General features: G+C 35.1%; 1 protein-coding gene across 8 annotated transcripts in view; it reads right to left on the reverse strand.

The window, feature by feature from the left end:
• Nucleotides 1–19523, reverse strand: part of LOC145291908 (calmodulin-binding transcription activator 2-like) — a 2646613-nt gene that overhangs the window by 1067454 nt on the left and 1559636 nt on the right. The window lies entirely within an intron of this gene.

The following is a 19523-nucleotide window of genomic DNA, read 5'->3' on the forward strand; positions in this document are numbered from 1 at the left end:
TTTAAAGGTATTTTGATACAAAGATAAAAACATAAAGAAATCTTCTTTTTCCCCGCCTTTTTATCCTATTTTATAGATGTTGTCATCAACTTCTTTGGAAAAAAATATTAAAATAAATGCACAACGCTATCTAGATATTCATAAATTTAAAATACTTAAAATTAAAAATAAGAAAATCAAAACAAAATTTTTCAATTGAATTGAATTCAATTTATTCTGTATAGGTCAAAAACATTACATGTTTCGTCGCCGTTAAGAAAGGTGGAGGAAGAGAGAAAAATAAAAGGAAAGCAAACAAAAAGAGAGGGAGGGGCACTGCGAATTTGGACAGTCATAAATACAGTTGAACAGCACCGGTCCAACTTCGTCTTGAACTGATCCGTTGTTGGTGCAGTGACAACTTGAAGTGGCGGTTTATTCCAGAAGGCCAATATGTGGATGGAAAATGCGGCTTTATGTCAGTTTAGCCAAAATCTCCGACGAAACAACTTCAGGTCGTGTACTCTCAGCCCACGCTCAGGTGTCAGAGTGAAAAGAAGTTCCCGAAGGAGGTCGTAATGGCCATGAAGGATGTTATAGGCCAAAATTAGGTCGCCCTTCAATCTTTGGCGTTCCAGCAAGAAAAGGTTCAGCCACCGCAGACGTGTCTCATAATGAAGGTTGCAAAAACCTTGCACCAACCGGGCTACCAGTCTCTGTACTTGCTTCAGATGCTGAATGTCACAACCCAAGTATGGAGACGACGCCTGGATATCATACTCCAACACGGGTCGGACGAGCGATACGTACATAAGGAGGAAAATCTCCGGAGTGAATTTGCTGAAGGAGCGCTTGACAAAAAAAAAAGGGTACTCCTTGCTTTGCTGGCAGCTTAAATCCAGTGACTCGAAGGCTTAAAGACAGAATCAACAAGCATCCCAAGGTCTCTGGTCTCCTCAACATCTGCCAGAGAGTTTTCTGATTCATTATTTATTTTGTACTTTTTTGTTCTTCATCATAAAATTTTCAGTGAGTTATTTTTACACATCTAACATGAAGCAATAATACTGTCTATGCAAGCAGTGCTTCATATCATAACAGTGAAACAGAGCACATATGAGTGCATGGGAAAATATCAGCAAGAGCTGTAAGATAGCTTACGAGGGTATTAGCAGCAACAGCCAAAAAAAAAAAGCATATGCAAATTAGGAAGTCTGTGCGAGTTTCTGTAACAAGAAAAAGAAAAAATAGCACACCATATTGTCGTCAGAAGAAAAAGTGCGGTTGAAAAAGATGAACGTGTTAAGTCAAAGACGAGAAATGGATGCCTACGACTGGCACGTAGTGGAGCAGAAAGGAAAACGCAAGCCAGGGGAGATGGACATGCTATTGCTGCTCCCCACAGTAGCAGTGAAAGACTTTTTAAACTGGTGTCGAGACGGCAGGGTTGTGTTAATCGCATGAAAGCCGAAATGAACAGTTAGAAAAAAAAACAAAAAACAAGAAGCAGACATTGTTTGGAAAGTAATTTTGCTTCGGATTTATTTATTTTTGTTTGGTTCTTCCTTCTCAATGGTACCAGTCGGCATAGGTGTCCAAGAGATGTTTGAACTGTAACGAACACCGTTCGAGCGTAACAGCTACGTTACAATAGCAAAATTGATTAATATTATTCACTACAAAACTGTTTCCAAAATTATCAGTGATTCTTTCTTAATCAGACGTAGTTTCAATATAATCCTATCAAATATCTATGCACTGAGGGCAAAACAAACAAAAAAACAACAGAAAATAATCTTCTATGCAAAGGTTCAGGCATATTTTCCAGTTCTCAAGTAAATATTTAAAGAACTAGTGACAGACGTCATCTAATGAAAAAGGATTCAGCAAAAACACATGATTTATCAATTTTTAAAAGAATCTGAAAGTTTGCAATAAAGAACACAAAAGTAAAAAAAATATATATATAAATAAAAATAATTAACAAATTTTTTAAATTATTTTCATTTACTTATTTTTTAAGTTTAATGTTTTTAATCCCGTCTTAAAACGTCGTTTTCATGTTTTCCAACAAATAGAATTCAACTCTAAAAATGTAGCAGTAAGTTTTTCAAACATTTTTTTAATAATACTGATGATTTAGTGTTGAATCTATATAATAATCTATCAATTTCTTTAAAAAAAAAAACTTAAACAGAAAATATTTAGAGATGGCGTCGTTGTGAAGGATTCTGTCATGTAAAATTGTATCTTTGGTTGTTTATAATTTTTTTCTTTTTTATGTCGGTGAATTGTTGACGATAAAGAAGAATTGGAAAAAGAAAAAAGTAAATTAAGTAAATATTATTTCCAATTGTGTACTAAGAATGGTCGAGAATCGCACCGACAGTCACAGAATAGGTCATTTCAGCACAAGGGCGAGACAACATAATTCATAAGAATTTCAAACATGTCTGCAATTCAATTAAAAGAACATACCTTGAGATTTGGACTCTTTGATGAAAAGTAGAATTCTATTCCATATTTGATTGTTAGCACAACAGATCGATGGAAGTAGTCAAAGAAGGTTTCAAGAAGAACAGATATAAAAATGTCTAAACAAATAATCGCATAATGGATTTTATGTGTGAAAGACGATGATTTATAGACTGGCATTAGTATAGCTAGCAAAAATATGCTCTCTTCAGTCACATTTTTTGCTAGTATATATGATGAAAAAAATTCATATACTGCACTGCCCCTAATGGAAGCGGTAATGCCTGGAAGAATGTTATCATGACGAACGAACTTGCCTTTCTAAACATTATTAGTACATATTTGGAGGTATTGGGATGCTTACTCAAGATTTGGTTAGACTGGGTTGCTCCTTTCTAGCAGGTTGAAGGTACAGATTTGACAGCTTGCCTGGTTGCTGTTTCCGACTAACAGTACAGGAACCCCAGCTCTTAGATAGGGCGGCTTGGTTTTAGAAATCTTTCTTGGCCATATATTTACAGTGTGAGAGGAAATATGAAAAGCAGCATTCAATATTTATAAATCCAATGGAAGTCTCAAGAATCTTTACTCTTCTTTCACGTAAAGTAGTTAAACCTAAGGATTCTAATCTAGTTTTATAATTGAGATATGTTATTGCTTTTATCAATTTACTTATTTTTCTTGCATCCCTTCTAATTTCATTATTACAGAATAATAAAAAAAAAACTCCTATGAAACCGCTAATAAAATCCACAATCCTTTCCACAATCCAGCCAGACTTTAGTGCTAATAAACTTCTGTATATGCCTGACCATCCCACCAATTTTCACCTACAAATGTTAAATAGTCTTTGTTTTATTGCCGTTAAATGTAATGGGGAGCATTTTGGTAATTGTCTCATCAGAAGGCGGTGTGATTGTGAATGAACTTATTAAAATTCCTAGTTTTTATCTCTAAAACTTAAGTCGATGTCTGACTTGCCCATCAAGTTTACATTATGAATATCCAACAGTCTTTGTTTTATCACTGTTCAATGGTAGGTGCATCTTCTGCATCTGTATACAACGTGCAAAATTATCAATGACTGACCTTCCTTTCTTGGCCCTGTCCTAGTTTGGGCTATAAGAGCACTCTACAGTTCATAAATAGTCTGAGTGTTTTAAATATTTAATTATCATATTTCATATATATATTTTTATATTTAAGATAATCACACAGATAACAATCTGGTAGGGGGGGGGGCAAGTCTGGTGAGTATGAAAACGGTTCAAGATCATACCTCCTATTAAGGAGACGATGACCAAAGTAACTATATCATTGAACGGTAATAAAATAAACTGTTGGGCATTCCTCAGAAATCAAGCATTAATTGAAGTTTATTCATATCAAAGATGGATTGCAGAAACGATAGTGAATTTTATTTACGATTCCTTGGTTTGCATTTTATATATTCTACTTTGAGGGTGAGGGTTACCCAGTATTATATTCGAATTCCGATATCTAGTTACTGATATCCTTAAAAAATATATATTCTTTCTAAAGGAAGCATACTTTATTAAGCTCACTGATACTGATAAAAAAGAAAAAAGAAGAAAAATTATGTGATATTCGATTTCATTTTCTACATTAAAAACGACATGAGAACTGCAGCCCTAAAAGCTATTAAGATACTGAAAACGTATCATAACGAGAATCCAAATAAATGTGAATCTGTTTTAGATTGTTAAAAACGAAAAATGTCAGGAAAACCTTTTTATGCCAGATTTGCTTCGAGTTTTGCATTTTTCTGATATCAGATCTGAAGAATTCGATAGATCAAAATTTTTAAAAATATTTTAAATCTATCAATAGAAATTAGTTTTAATTTGTAAAAAATGTTCTCAAAATCGGAAATTTTATTTTGTTTCCGAAAATAGTGGTCATTTTTCAGCTCACCTTTGAAACGTTCATTTTCATTAATATTTTTGCAGTGTTTTAGACAAAATGTTACATGTTTTATTACTAGGTATATGACAACAGAATATTTTTATCATTGTTTTGACTCTCGAGTATATATCCGACACAGTTAATCAACCGAGAACCACATCACTCTATAGAAAAGCATATAAGATATCAACAGATACACACTCGAGAGTCAAAACAATGAAAAGAATATGCTGTTGTCCGAGCCCTATTTATAACTGATGCTTACTCTTTCATGAAGTTTGAATAATTTCGTTTAAAACACAATGTTTAAGAATATAGGATCGTTTATGCTTTTATGTTTGGCTCATATTTTTTTTTAATATTCCCCTTAAGTATAGAAAAAAAAAACCCTGTTTATTTTTTACAAAGATTTTCAACAGAAAAAAAAAATTGCATGCCAATCCATCTAAATTAAAATCGGTTGCTGCTTGTTGTTCTTGGCAGGAGAATCCTAGGTTGCTCGAATGACGTGCCTAAAAATCATACAAATAGAGAATCAGCAGGAACCATTTGTCATTGCTTACATAAAGAGTAAAATTTATAAACCGAATCATAGCAAAATATCAAAGAACCGTTAAACATGTTTCTTCAAGAACACTATTGTCTATAATGGAGACTGTATATTGGCATAAAGTAAATCCAAAGGCTGATGCAGTAACTTCGATAGCATCAGCTAATGTGATGCAACCATAACAGACCTGTGTAAGTTGATGCTGTACTGCAACGTGAATATACTGATATTTATACTAGCCTTTATAAAGTGGAGAGGCTACATAGATAAAAGATTTCATAAGTGATGCACAATGCAATTTGGTAGATTCATGGCCTACTCTCAGTAGTTCTGCTGATGGAATTACAAGCTATGTCAAGGATGTCAATCCTCTGTGTGAAACAGAAATGAGCGGTAGTCATATCAACACATCCTTGAACAACGAAGTACTGGTGGTCTGTGTAGGTTTGTAAAAACCAGACTCTTCACCAGACTCCTGACCAAAGACTATCTAAAAACTTTGATTAAAGGCGTTCCAATGATGTGTCCGATGATGAAACCACCAAGAAGGCAGCCAAAATGTCTCTCTTAGAAAAAGCAGGAAAAGCAATATATGAAAGCGATCAGCTGGATATTGCCGTCTATGTGATGCAGAGATAATGGGAGGAGTGTTGATGGTATGAAGAAAATGCACATGGCGGTAGCAGCAAGGTGTGATTCTTTTTGTTTTGTTTGTTATTGGAAATAGGTCCAGACAAGACATGAAGCCGTTTAATGTAAGGAGCTATAAAAAAAGAAAAGAAATACCACTTCAAGGTCAACAACTAGTAAACAATATGTGTTAGATGGATAGATTCCGGCCCGGAAAACAGCAACCCCCCCTTATATATCAGAAACATCGCTCATGGACTAAAAACCAAAATAGGGGGAAGCAAAAGTTATGAGATTGATGAAAGTCAATCAAAGGCCTGCTTTTTCTTTTTTAAATTCTGACAGAGTTATTTTGCGATACTATAGCAATGATAGCATAACACATTTATGTCTGATTTTTCTCACAGACATATTTAGGATTTTAATGAAAAAACAAAGGAAACAATAGCAGCACTATAAGCTCATGCAAATGCAACTGTTACAGCTAGGCAGTGGCCTGCATGCCAAAGCGACTCCTTATATGTATGCATGCTTTTGGGAGTCTTTATAAGGCAGACAATCAAGGTTCCAAGCAGTTCGTATTAGCTAGTTACTCAATATGCTAGTTGAATGTATCATACATTGTTTGAAGATCCTATCCATTGAATGTCCCATCAGTTATCCAAAGCTCTTCTCCATTGTCTGAACATTTCGTTTGTTATCTAAAAATTCTGTTTGTTCTCTGAAGGTCCTTTCCAATAGCTGAGGGTTTCGACTAGTCAGAAACTCTTTGTTATCTGAAAAGTCCGTCCGGTAACTGAATGGTCAGTCCGTTGTTCAAAGATCCTGTCCATTATCTGAATGCCTCCTTCATTTCTGTCTATTATTTAAAGGTTCTAACCGATATTTGAAGGTCATGATCATTGTCTAAATTTTTATATACGAGAGTTGTTCCAAAAGTAAATCCCCCTATTTTTTAAACTTAAAATTTTAGGAGCTACAAAAACGGAAATGGTACCATTAAAACGAGCAACCTTTAAGCTCTAGAACTTACTTTTCTACATAGTTACCACCATTAACAATGCACTTTTGCCAGCAATAAATGATGGCTGTACATGGGCGCCCAGAGGGTGATTTGTCATATAAGGGAAGTTCCAAAAGTAAAGCTTCCTATTTTTTTTTTACCTTGAAAAGTTGAAGAGCAACAAAGACTGGAGTAGTACCATTAAAATGGGCGAGCTTTTATGCTCCAGAACATATTTTCCGACATAGGCACCGCCATTATCAAGGCACTTTCGCCAGAAATTCAATGGTATATCTCTGCTTCTAACACACGTTCATGAAAGGGGCTGTTTTTTTAGAATTTCACAACAGAAAGATAAAACTTTCAGGTCATGAATGCATAAGTTCAGTCATAATAACGATGCAGTTTGCAATTCCCTCTGATCTATCCGGGCAGAAGAAAAAAGTAGGAAACTTGACTTTTGGAACACCCCTCGTATATTCCTTCACTCATATTCACTTCAAACAAAACACATTACCACTGAAATATGAGGCTACATAGTCCCTTTCTATCACCCCTTCTTTCCCCATCTTTATACTTAGCCTATTTCTCTCTCTTCTCCGTCCTTCTCTCTATTACTCGCTCTTTTTAAAACAAGTATCATTTCACACAAGGGTCGATGGGAAAAAATGTCGGGCTCCCTAATTCATTTTATTCCCATTAATTCCCAAAAGACTGGTTATTACATAAAAAGGTGGGTGCAAACTCTGTCCGAGGCAATGCTGAAAAAGATATCAGCTTTGTGAGTGTGTCTTGTGTAGTTTTTGATTTTAGATAGTACACACAACTGCTTTTTTATACAATAGATGTGTAGACGCAAGTATAATATGATGTATCTATTCAATCTGCGCAGTTAGTGATTAAAATATGACGGACAAAGCAACAGATATCGCCTTTTATAAAGATGTGTAAACACTTCTAAAATAGTCAACAGAAAAAAGCAAAAAAAAAAAAAAAACTCAAAAAAGTCAAGAAAAGCAGCGGGAAAATAAAATGGCAAAAGAATGTCCAGAAAGGAAGCAAAATTTAAGAGAGTGCATAGAATGTAAACAGTATGGCCGTCAGAAAAATGTCACAACACATTTTAAACCTCTACCACCATCACCCTTTAAAATAATAGATTTTAGACAATCCCGTTACCAGCGTCCAAACAATGTCATTATGGCTTCCAATGCTCAAACTCGGGTGTCGAAATTTCATCACTTCAACATTATAATATACTTTAGCCATGAGAGCGCTGCTCTCTGCTGCAAATATTTCAATACACAGTAGAATGAATGGAGAACAAAAGGATAGAATTCTGCCTATTGAAGATGGCCATTAAATATCAGGAAGAGCTGCTTTCTCAGCCAGAAAAAGGTTAGAGGTCACAATGTATTGGACAGTTTGGGGTATTATATTCTATGCACAAGTTGCACAAAGAAAATACAAAACACTGGATTAAGAGATGCAATATCAAAAACGGATTTATTACAAGTTCTCAAATTTCTTTACGAAAAGGTTAATATTCTATTATATATTTGCATCAATATTATCGTAAATGTGATGTTTATCATACTAGCATGTATTTAGTGATTTCACGAAAATAAAAAGTGAGGCCTTGAGTTTAACTTTGGCAGCTTTATAGTTCTCACTTCCCTTATTTTGTCCTTCAATCCTCACATTTCACGAGCGATGTTTCTGTCAAAGGGGAAAGAATTGCTCTGTTTTCTGGTTCGGAATATATGCATTAAACATTTATCGTTGGCTGTTTTTTTTTTAGTTTAAAGTAGTATTTTTTAGCTTCCAGCTCCTTACATCAAGTTGCTTCATGTTTTGTCTGGAGCAATTTTCATTAAATAAAAATTATTTTTTTAATTATGGAAGTAATTTTGTGCGGTGGTTACAGGACATGGACTAGGGCTCAGTATGTTGGTTTCAAGTTCTATCGAGGTTACTGCATCACTTTCGCTAATATCTTGCTAAAATGAATGAATGCATATATACTAAACCCTGCGTTAGATAGTAGGGTAAACTAGACTTTCAATCCTAGGTTGTACAATTAGTCTAATAGAAGAAAAACTCTTAAATAACTTAAATGTGCTTATTCCAACATTGTTTCTAGTAATCCTGAACTCCTCCTTGCCACGTGACTCAAGTAATGCCCGTTAAGGATTGAACAACCCTTGCTTTGCTATATACTGAGAATGTCCATTGTTTCTCAACACTGAAGTAGGCCAACATTTAGCAATAACTTTGCTTTTATGAGCATCTATAAAATATCTATTATATTTCTTTTAGTTCGTCTATCTGTCTGTCTGTCTGTCAGTTTGTTCCACCTTTTCCTGGAAACTACTAGGCCGATCTGGTTAAAACTTTGTATGGACCTTTTTTATGATCTGGTGCATCAAACAAAGTATTATGGTATCCGTTCAATGCACAGTTAGGGATTAATAATGATTAGTTACTACAATACAACATTTACTCTCATTTCGATTTTTATTGGAAACTACTGAGCCAATTTGGCTGAAATTTTGTATGGACCTTTGTTATGATGAGATACAGCAAACAAAATATTATGGTATCCGTTCGATGCAAGCATCGGATTAATAGGAATTAGTATTTAATGCAAAAATGAGCATAAATTTAACCACATTCAACCATCAACTTGGCATTAAAAAAAAACTCCTTCTTAGACAACAGACTATAACCTTTTCCCATTATAATGGGGTAAAATGTCTAGTATAGATACAATCATGATGACAATGTAAGATCATCAAAGTTAAGTGACATTGAGTCTGATCAGAACTAAGATGGTTGGCCATGTGCAGATGCTTGGGCATTTTTTTTATGGCTGTTCGTTACTTATTAGGTTGAGAGCTACTCAACAAAATTGCACCAATTTTGGCATGAAGCACCTTGGAATCTTTGAGATGTCCTAGAAGGTAGGCAAATGATAATATGACTGTTACTGATAGTTATAGCAATACAAATTTATAGACTCCAAAACTAGTGAACAGAATTGCACCAAATTTGGCATGAAAGAATCCTTGAAGTGCTATCTCATAAGGAATAATATAATAATAATGATAATAACAATAATGTGAGAAAGTACTAACCAGACATCTGTTGGATGAGTTCAAAGAGGACTGGAACCTTGGGGAGGCTTTTTGGCACCCAAATTCCAGAGAAGACCAATGGTTGCCACCAACAAGAAATCAATAGTAAGTGGCTGTTGCGATAACACAAATTCTTTTGCAAAGGTTATCAAAAGAAAGTGGATAATACTGAAAGTCTGAGGAAACTTGTTGTGACTCGGACGCCAGGGAACACCACAAGTTGCTCTCAAAGAGCGATCTTTAATGATGGCTTTTATGACTACTCCTAGTGAGTAAATAATAATAACAATGAAGAGCATAACTGCATAGACGATTCATAAGGATGATAAAACACGGGGCTCATAAAAATACTTGGATATGGCTACAAAAAGGACACCTAAAGATAGAAACTGAATCCCTAATAATAACTGCACAAAATAACATGATTAGAACCAACGATATCAAAACAGGTCGACAAGACACAAGAAAACAGCAAATGCAGACTCTGTGGACAAAGAGACAAAACGCTAACCCATATAATAAGAGATTGCTGCAAACTAGACCCCCAAAAGTGTAAGAGTAGACACGATCAAGTGGGGAAAGCAATACACTAAGAACTATTCAAACAACTGCATATTGGACATTCAGACACATGGTACAAGCACAAACTGGCAGCAGTACTTGAAAACAAAAATCACAAAATCCTATGGTGCATGGATATAACATATCAAAGATCAATGTATTAAATAATAATAATTATTATGAAAATAATAACAATCATCATTATCATCAAGAAGAAGAAGAAGAAGAAGAAGAAGAAGAAGAAAAAGAAGAAGAAGAATAAGAAGTCCAGATGTCATAATAGTTAACAAGAAGGAAAAGTCCTCCACACCATAGATTTTTCTGTTCCAGCAGAGCATAGGGTGAATATCATAGAGACAGAGAAGCGAAGCAATTACATAGAACTGGCCAGAGAACTGAAAGGGATATTGAAAGTTAAGAATGTCAAGATAACACCAATACTAATAGGAGCACTAACAACAATCCCGTAATACTTCAAAAAAAATAATGTGAGAGATTGGAATCAGGGGTGGCTGAGAAGATACAACAACTAACAATAATGAAAACGGTTGAAATATTAAGAAAAACCCTGGAATGCAGAGACTAATACACATGAGTTATCGACGCTTATCAGCCACATAGAAACTACAACAGAAGTAAAATAGAATGATAGAAAACCACCACATGGAATCAAGACAACTGAAGCTGTTTAATTTTAAATTAACTCTTCTTCCCCACCAAAAAATGTAGTGCCATCAACCGGCACCATATAAAATAGTCATGAAAGGTCAAAGAGGATGGAAAGACTGAGGAGAGAAAACACTAACTAGACTTCCACTGGATGAGTGTGAAGAGGAGTGGGACCTTTACGGGGGGCTTTATTGCCACCCAAATTTCAGTGAAGGCGAATGGTCAGCGGCAATAAGAATTCAATGGTAAACGGTTATTGCAATAACGCATTCATTTGCAAAAGTTATCAAAAGAGGTGAAAAGTACTGGAAATCTGGGTAGACTTGTTGTCACTCAGACTCCAAGGAAAACCACAGATTGTTGACAGAGAGAAATCTTTGACGATGGCCTGTGTGAAAACTCTTAGTGAGTACAATAATGATAATGTAATATGAATAGAAAATCAATATAATACCAATAACTTTAGGACAACATGGGATAGTCCCAAGGATATTGGAAAAAAAAACGAGGAGAAATCGGAATCAACGGGAAGACTGAGAATATACAACAGACAGTAATGCTAAAAACAGTCAAAATCTTAAGGAAAACCCTTGAATTCGGAGACTAATACACATGAGCTACAAACGCTAAACGGCCACACAGAAACTACAACAAAAGGTAAAAAAAAATAGATAGAGGAACACCACATGGAACAAAGAAAACTAAAACAGCAAAATTGTAAGTTAAGTAACCCTCATATCCTAAAAAAACATTGTACTGTTGACATTGACTGGCACCACACCAAAGAGTTGAAGAGTCAAGGAGGATGGTAAGATCATGGAGAGAAAGCACTAACCAGACGTCCACTGAATGAGTACAAAGAAGACTGGCGCCTTGGGTAGGCTTATTGCTACTCAAATTCCAGTGAAGATCAATGATCATTACCAGCAAAAAGTGAATGGTAAACGGCTGTTGCAATGATGCAAATTCAGTTGCAAAAGTTATCAAAAGAGGTGGAGAGTACTGGAAATCTGGGGAGACTCTTATTAGATGCTTATTGTAAGCAGCATTACCGGTTGTTGTCAGTGAGTTATCGTTGAAAATGAATTGTGTAAGAACTTCAAGAGAGTACAAATAATAATGATAGAGCCTTGAAAAATATTGGTCAGAATTTCAGCAAATGAAGAAATACTGGCTGTGGCATAGGGTATTTTAATTAACACAATCCTATAACTAATCATAGTAGTTATTACAAACGCTTACATGTTCCAAAATGATGGGTCATATTTGCACACAAAAAAAACTAATTATGATATGCAAATAAAGCCCCAACATACTCTTGCAGTACCGAGACAAAAAGTCACCAATAAGCCAACAGTTTTGCTATTATTTCTTAATCAAAATTTTCAACAGGTTTTAATAATGCTAAAATCAATTATGGAGTTTACATTTCTTTTTAGGACGAAATAGTTGTACATTTGTTATGGAAATCGCTCTAGACAAGACTTGAAGACATTTGATGCATAGGGCTAAAAATAAATACTACTTCAAAGTCCAAAACTAGCCAACGATAAGTGTTAAATGAATAAATTTCAATCTAGAAAGCAATAATTTTTTTCTCTTTGTCAGAAACATCGTTCATGGAATATGGGGACTAAAGGACAAAATAAGAGAAGCAAGAGTTACGAGGTGTCTGATAGTAAACACAATGTTGCTTTCTACTCGTGTGGGATGATTAATCGTAATCGGCAATCAGAAAGATCAGAACTTTTTAGGGGTATCGGTATTGAGAAAAATCTGTGCCTATTTTCCGATGCCCCAAAAGATTCTTTTAATTGATTTTTATTTAAAACAAAATCTTCCATTGTTTGTACTAATTAGTGATGGGACGATTCCAATATTTTTTACCGATTCCGATACAATTACCGATTCTGTAATAAATTACTGATTTTGATTCCGATTCTTTATAAGCCTCTAAATATTTAACAATAAAGTTATTATTTTTTCACGATTACGGTAAAAACATGTGTTAAATGCGCATATATTTTGTCAAACGTAAAAACAAACTTGGCGAGGGGGGGGGGGGTTGATCTACGCATTTTAGTTTTACTAGTAATTTAAAATTAATAAATATTCATAATTTTATCATTACGATCAGTAATGAAAGATTTTGTTTTAAACAAAATCAAATCAATACAGATAATTAAAAGAATCGTTTTTGGCATCGGAAAATAGCCACAGATTTTTCCGATTCCAATACCTTGAAAAGTTCTGATTTTTCCGCTTAATCGTCCCAACACTAGTACTAATGATGATTACTTATTAATTTCAAACTACCGGTAAAACTCAAATCTATAAATAATCCCACACAAGTGCATTTTCACATTTGCAAAAAATATATGTACATATTAGTTTGGTTTTTTTTTGCAATAATACGAAAATGTAGAAAAAGAGCAACCCTATTGCAAAATATTTAGACATTTTAAAAGAATCAGAATCAGGAATTTAGAAGAGAGTCTGTAATTGTATTGAAACAGGGGAAAAATATTAGAATCGTCCCATTACTACTTTCTACTCTCCTAAAATATGTTGTTTGGTAGTTTATTTACTTGCAATTTGTCAGGTTTTCTTTTTTTTAACTGCCGTTTTTTATTTGCAGAAATATTTTTTGTTCCAATCAAAGGAAAGTAATTCTGTATAGACGAATACAGAGTTATGTCGTTTTATTACCATGGCAGCCATCTTTTATGATATAAATCTCACCTCTGTTTAGATGTATGTATGTATGTATGTATGTATGTATGCATGCATGTATGTATGTATGTATGTATGCATGCATGCATGCATGTATGTATGTATGTATGTATGCATGTATGCATGTATGTATGTATGTATGTATGTATGCATGTATGTATGTATGTATGTATGTATGTATGTATGTGTGCCTATAACTTTCTACAGAGGCAACGGATTTTCACAAAATTGGTATCATTTTGGAGCTCGATGTCTCGGATGACAAATATCGAAAAATTGGCCAAAACATTCATTCCTTCACCCTCAACTGGGTAGTTTTCTACAAGTATAGGTCGATTTTTTGTAAGCTATTTTTGCAAGTCATCGTATCGGTTGGATTGACTTTGCCTTATCTTAACGTTCCAAACTACTGGTCACATCATGGAGTAGGGGTAAGACGTCAGATTTTCTTTCACTTTCTTTTCCACCTTCGCGTCACAGGTTCGAGCCTACCTGCCTACTAACACTTTTTTCTTTTTGCTCAACACCCCCCCCCCCAAACACCCGAACAACGCTGGACACCCAGGCTAGTTTGAAAATAATTCTGACTTGGACAAAGTTTTTTCTACAAGTAATAAAAATCGAATTGTATTGTATCTTCTTAATAACATGCAACAACGATCTACAAGAAAAACCGATGACTAGAATCAGATATTGATTTTGTATGAAAAAAGTTATCAGCGATAAAGGAATGATAAAAATATATGACATTATTTATCAAAGGATATTATTGAAATCAAATTACCCCTTTACCAACCTAAAATCACAAACTGTGCCTAAAAGGCAACTCCATTCATAATTAATAACCCTGGTTGATTGTATGATATTTAGAATTTACAATGATTTTAAGCTCCCTCTGTAAAACATTTACAAAAACCTGTTAAGCTACAACTACTGTCAATAAATTCACGTTCTTTCTCTGTGTACTTAAAACAGGGTGGAACTTCCTTCAGCAAAGTTTCTTTCCTATAACTGCAGTCTGTGGAACACAGTACCACGGGGTTGTTTCTCAGTCGACTATAATTGCCGTTTTCAAGTTCAATATAAACAAATTTTTGTTGATCCGTCCCTTTAATCAATTTCTGACCAGTCAGATGTTTCCTTGTCCACTTGTCAAAGTCAATAACCCTTATCCTCAAGTGGCCTGCAGGCCTTGACAAGCAGTGACTCGCTTATGAAAACAAATATTAATTTCATTTACTACTTTTGCATTAGAGTTTCTCTGCCTTTTGGCTAGAATCAAAATGTATTATCTGTTTATTCTCAGTAGTCCATTTTCCCAGGCATTACCTCCATGCAAGTGAGTGTCAAAGAGATGATACAAATTATTTTTGTTCCCAGTTCAGAGTGGAGCAGGATTACTACATATTAAGATCGACCTTGTGTCTTACTTTACCTTCGTAAAGACTTCAAATTGATAAGAAATAATCACTTAATTCCTTCTCGTATTTTTAAAAAAGGAAGGAAAACATAGCTTGAAACTAACGTTTGAATGCAATTTAGAAGGCATTAAGGATAACTTGATCTTGAAGAAGAATATCTAACCGACACTACTTGAAAATAATTGGTCAATGTTGAAGCAGTTCAACAAGTATTAAGTCTCGATCTTGAGGAAGATTGAACAAGAATTAACTTCCTCACAAAAGTTTGACAAACTTTCAATGAATATCTAGTATTATTTGGATTATTGGAACTAATGTTCTAATCTTGAATGTTATTCTTACAACGTTTTGGCTGATGTAACCTCCGACCTTCTTCAGTTGTATCTTGTTGAGCTTATGAATCTTTCTGTTGAACTCGAGAATCTGCACGGACTGAACATTTAGGTTGATACATGGGGTAGCATACTCTCGTTCTGTCAGTCATGACTGGATAGCAATCTTAATTCACAATTGTATTCTTGGTATTGCCTGGACTGAGGAATGAACCTTCACCCTCCAAAAGATTGTCACTTTAGCACTGAATTTTACTTAGTAAATTATCTGTTACACCATAGGTCTTTGTAAAATAAGAGCATGTTATCTCCGTGGATTTAATAAGGAGTTATGTCCGAAATTCTGTGCAACTTCCAAAGTTCGACAGAAAAATTTCCGAGTTCAACAAGATACACATGAAGAAGGTTGATGGTTATCGACCTGAAATGTTGTGGGATTCAAAATGAGAACAGTAGCCTAAATAATCTAGATAATATAAATAATGGATCTGTATCTAAAAAAATTTAGAAACATAATCGATATCTATACTATTTGTGATCTGGGTATGAAATTGAAAGCAAAGTCATATACATAAATTATAATCTCATTTATAAAACTCATTATGTCTGTCTGTTTGTCTGTTTATCTGTCTCAATTTTTCAGACTGTGTCTAAGACGAAAGGTCATAAGGTGGGTCAAATAACTTTTTTATTTATTTATTTGCGGACTATTATCCTCATCTTTTGTATTTGTTGTTTCACAACGTTTCGGCCAACCATTCCTCCGGCCTTCATCAGGTTGTTGATACACAATACACTACACCCCAATGATAATACTGACCGACTATATGTTAAAAGGAAAAACAGAGGAAGAGGGCTGGTTTGTATAGAAGATTATGTAAATAATACAAAAAAAAAAAAAATGAATTAGAAAAGGACATAATGCAGAACACTGGAAGAATTATTACTGCGGCAAAAGACAAGGAAGAAACAAACAAAATATAAAAAGAAACGAGAGATAAGACGAGGAAAGAAACACAGGAAACGAAACAACTACATGGACGATTCATAAGGATAACAAAAGAAGAGACTAACGAAAACACTTAGAAATGGCTACAACAAGGAAACCTAAATAGGGAAAGTGAATCACTAATAACAGCTGCACAAGATAACGCAATTAGAACCAACTACAGCAAAGCAAGGATCGACAAGACACAAGAAAACAGCAAATGCAGACTCTGTGGACAAAGATATGAAACAATAAACCATATAATAAGTGAATGTAGCCAACTACCTCAAAAAGAATATAAAAATAGACACGATTAAGTGGGGAAGGCAGTACATTGGCAATTATGCTAACAATTGCATCTTGAACACACAGATAAATGGTATAAGTACAAACTGGCAGCAGTGCTGGAAAATGAAAGTCACAAAATCTTATGGGATATAGATATACAAATGGATAAACCTATCCAAGCAAGAAGACCAGATGTCATAATACTTAAGCAGAAGGAAAAGTTTTGCCAAATTGTAGATTTTGCCGTTCCAGCAGACTACAGGGTGTAGATCGAGGAGACGGAGATACGGAGCAAATACACGGAACTAGCCAAAGAGCTCAAAGGGATCTGGAAAATAAGGAAAGTCAAGACAACACCACTAGTAGTAGGAGTGCGAGGAACAATAGCGAAAAACTTTGAAAAAAGAATGGGCGAGATTGGAACAGATTTCAATAATGAAAACTGCAGACATATTAAGGAAAGCCCTTGAATGCGGAGAGTAACACACATGAGCTACAGACACAAACTGGACAAAGAAACGGCTACAGATGTAAAACATAAAAGAACATCACATGGAAACATGAAAACTGAAATTGTATAATTGTAAGGTATGCGCCCCCTTTTTGTGTGTGTGTGTGTGTGTGTGTGTGTGTGTGTGTGTGTGTGTAATAATAATGAGGAGGGTCAAGGAGGATGGAAAGACTGAGGAGAGAAAGCAATAGCCAGACCTCTGCTGGCTGAGTGCAAAGAGGACTGGAACTTTGGGGAAGCTTATTGCCACCCAAATTCCAGTGAAGACCAATGGTTGCCATCAATGAGAAATCGATAGTAGGCGGCTGTTGCGATAACACAAATTCTTTTGCAAAGTTATCGGAAGAGGTGAAGAGTACTGGAAGTCTGGTTAGAGTTGTTGTCACTCAGACTCCAGGGAACACCACAAGATGTTTTCAAAGAGCAATCTCTGATGATGGCTTGTGTGATTACTCCTAGTGAGTACATAATAATAATAATAATAATAATAATAATAATAATAATAATAATAATAATAATAATAATAATAACAGCAACAACAACAATAATAATAATGTGTAAGTTAAGTAAAGGCGAGAAACGTACACACACATTCACAGTCACATGAGAAGTTGTCAGAAAATGTTATAAATATAGAGATAAGGTATTTTGAACTAGTGCCGAGCTGTAATTTTTTTTTAGGATTCCAGTAATGTTAATATTACGAATGAAATTTAGCTCGAAAAACAATTTACTTAGCAAAGTTAATGGTGTGGTTTGAATGTAGACAGCCGAGTAAGTATTATTGTGAATAAACAAATAAATAAATAAATAAAAGAAAGAAAAAGGATGATGATGAAACGAGGTGGGGGTGGGACTTCTAATGCTAACTTCGTGTGAGGATACAAGTGAAAGTGAAAGTTGATAAAAACCAGTGGGAACTTAAAGTAGAGTGGTTATAACAACCGGTCTGCTTCCTTTGTTAAATCAATAAGCTTTTATTTTCATCTCCATCTCTCTCACTCTTCCCCCCCACTATATATGTGTGTGTGTGTGTGTGCGTGTGTGTGTATATATATATATATATATATATATATATATATATATAGAGAGAGAGAGAGAGAGAGAGAGAGAGAGAGTCTCTTCATTTTTTTCAAGCTCTCTTCTGATTTGTCATTTCCTTATTAATGTATAACTATGACAGTCCAGAGGCAATCCTTATGTATGGTTACTATCAGAGAGAGAGAGAGAGAGAGAGGGAGGGAGAGAGAGAGGGAGGGAGAGAGAGAGAGACATGACAGAGAGAGACAGACAGACAGACAGACAGACAGTTAGATTGATAGACAGAAGAAGAGAGAGAGAGAAATGGAGAAGAGGAGAGTAAGAGAACAGTTAGAGGAATAGTTAGGTAGAGAGAAAAAGAAAGGGTTGTTAGAGAGAGAGAGAGAGAGAGAGAGAGAGAGAGAGAGAGAGAGAGAGAGAAAGAGAGAGAGAGAGATTAGAGGTAGAAAACGAGGTCGAGAGAAAGAAACAAGTGGGAGAGACAGAGAGAGCAATTAAGAGAGAGACGAAGAAAGGGAGAGAAAGAAGAAGAGAAGGAGAAAGAGAAATTTCATTTATCTTCCTCTTGCAGCAGGAAGATTGGGAAATTGGGATTCGAAAAGCCATCGCCTTGGATGATGAGCACTCTAGCCTAGCAAAATATTGTCCCGACAGCATTCCCCGGTAGGGGCGCCTGAGGCGATCAGCAATCCACCTAACCCCTTTTGAAAGGAGAAGAAGCTAAAGACGTTGGAGAGAGAGAGAGAAAGATTTTTAGAGGAAAAGAAAGAGCGAGAGAGAAAGGGACAGCGAGAGAGAGAGAGAAAGAGAGAGAGAGAGAGAGAAGTAGTGTGATAGAAAGGGAGACAGAGGAGGAGACAAAAGAAGAAGAAGAGAATAAGTAAATTGGTATAGCGATACCAATATACAACTTACATTTATTGATCAGCCTTTTCATCACTATTCTAACTGCTATTACTCATTTCGTCGTTTTCATTTAGAAGTTACTCACACTTTACTGAATATATTTTCTAAGTGCCTATTGACCTGCCTCCCCACGAGGGAAAAATTAGACATATGATCGTTTTATTGCGTGTAAAATTCCAGCTCTCTTAAAAAGGAGCACTCTAGATTTGGGGACAATGATGAAAAAAAAATAGTTCACTGAAAATATTGTTCTTTTCTTTTTTGGGGGGGAGGGGCGCGAGAATAAGACTGAAACTACACTTTAATCTTAGTCCGAAGGTAGGGAGATTAATGTATAATTTTTAAACACTTGCTATACAAACCAATAAAAATC

This window comes from Euprymna scolopes, chromosome 2 (assembly GCF_053919585.1).
Source record: "Euprymna scolopes isolate OS-2025 chromosome 2, ASM5391958v1, whole genome shotgun sequence".
In the NCBI taxonomy this organism is placed as follows: Eukaryota; Metazoa; Mollusca; class Cephalopoda; order Sepiida; family Sepiolidae; genus Euprymna; species Euprymna scolopes.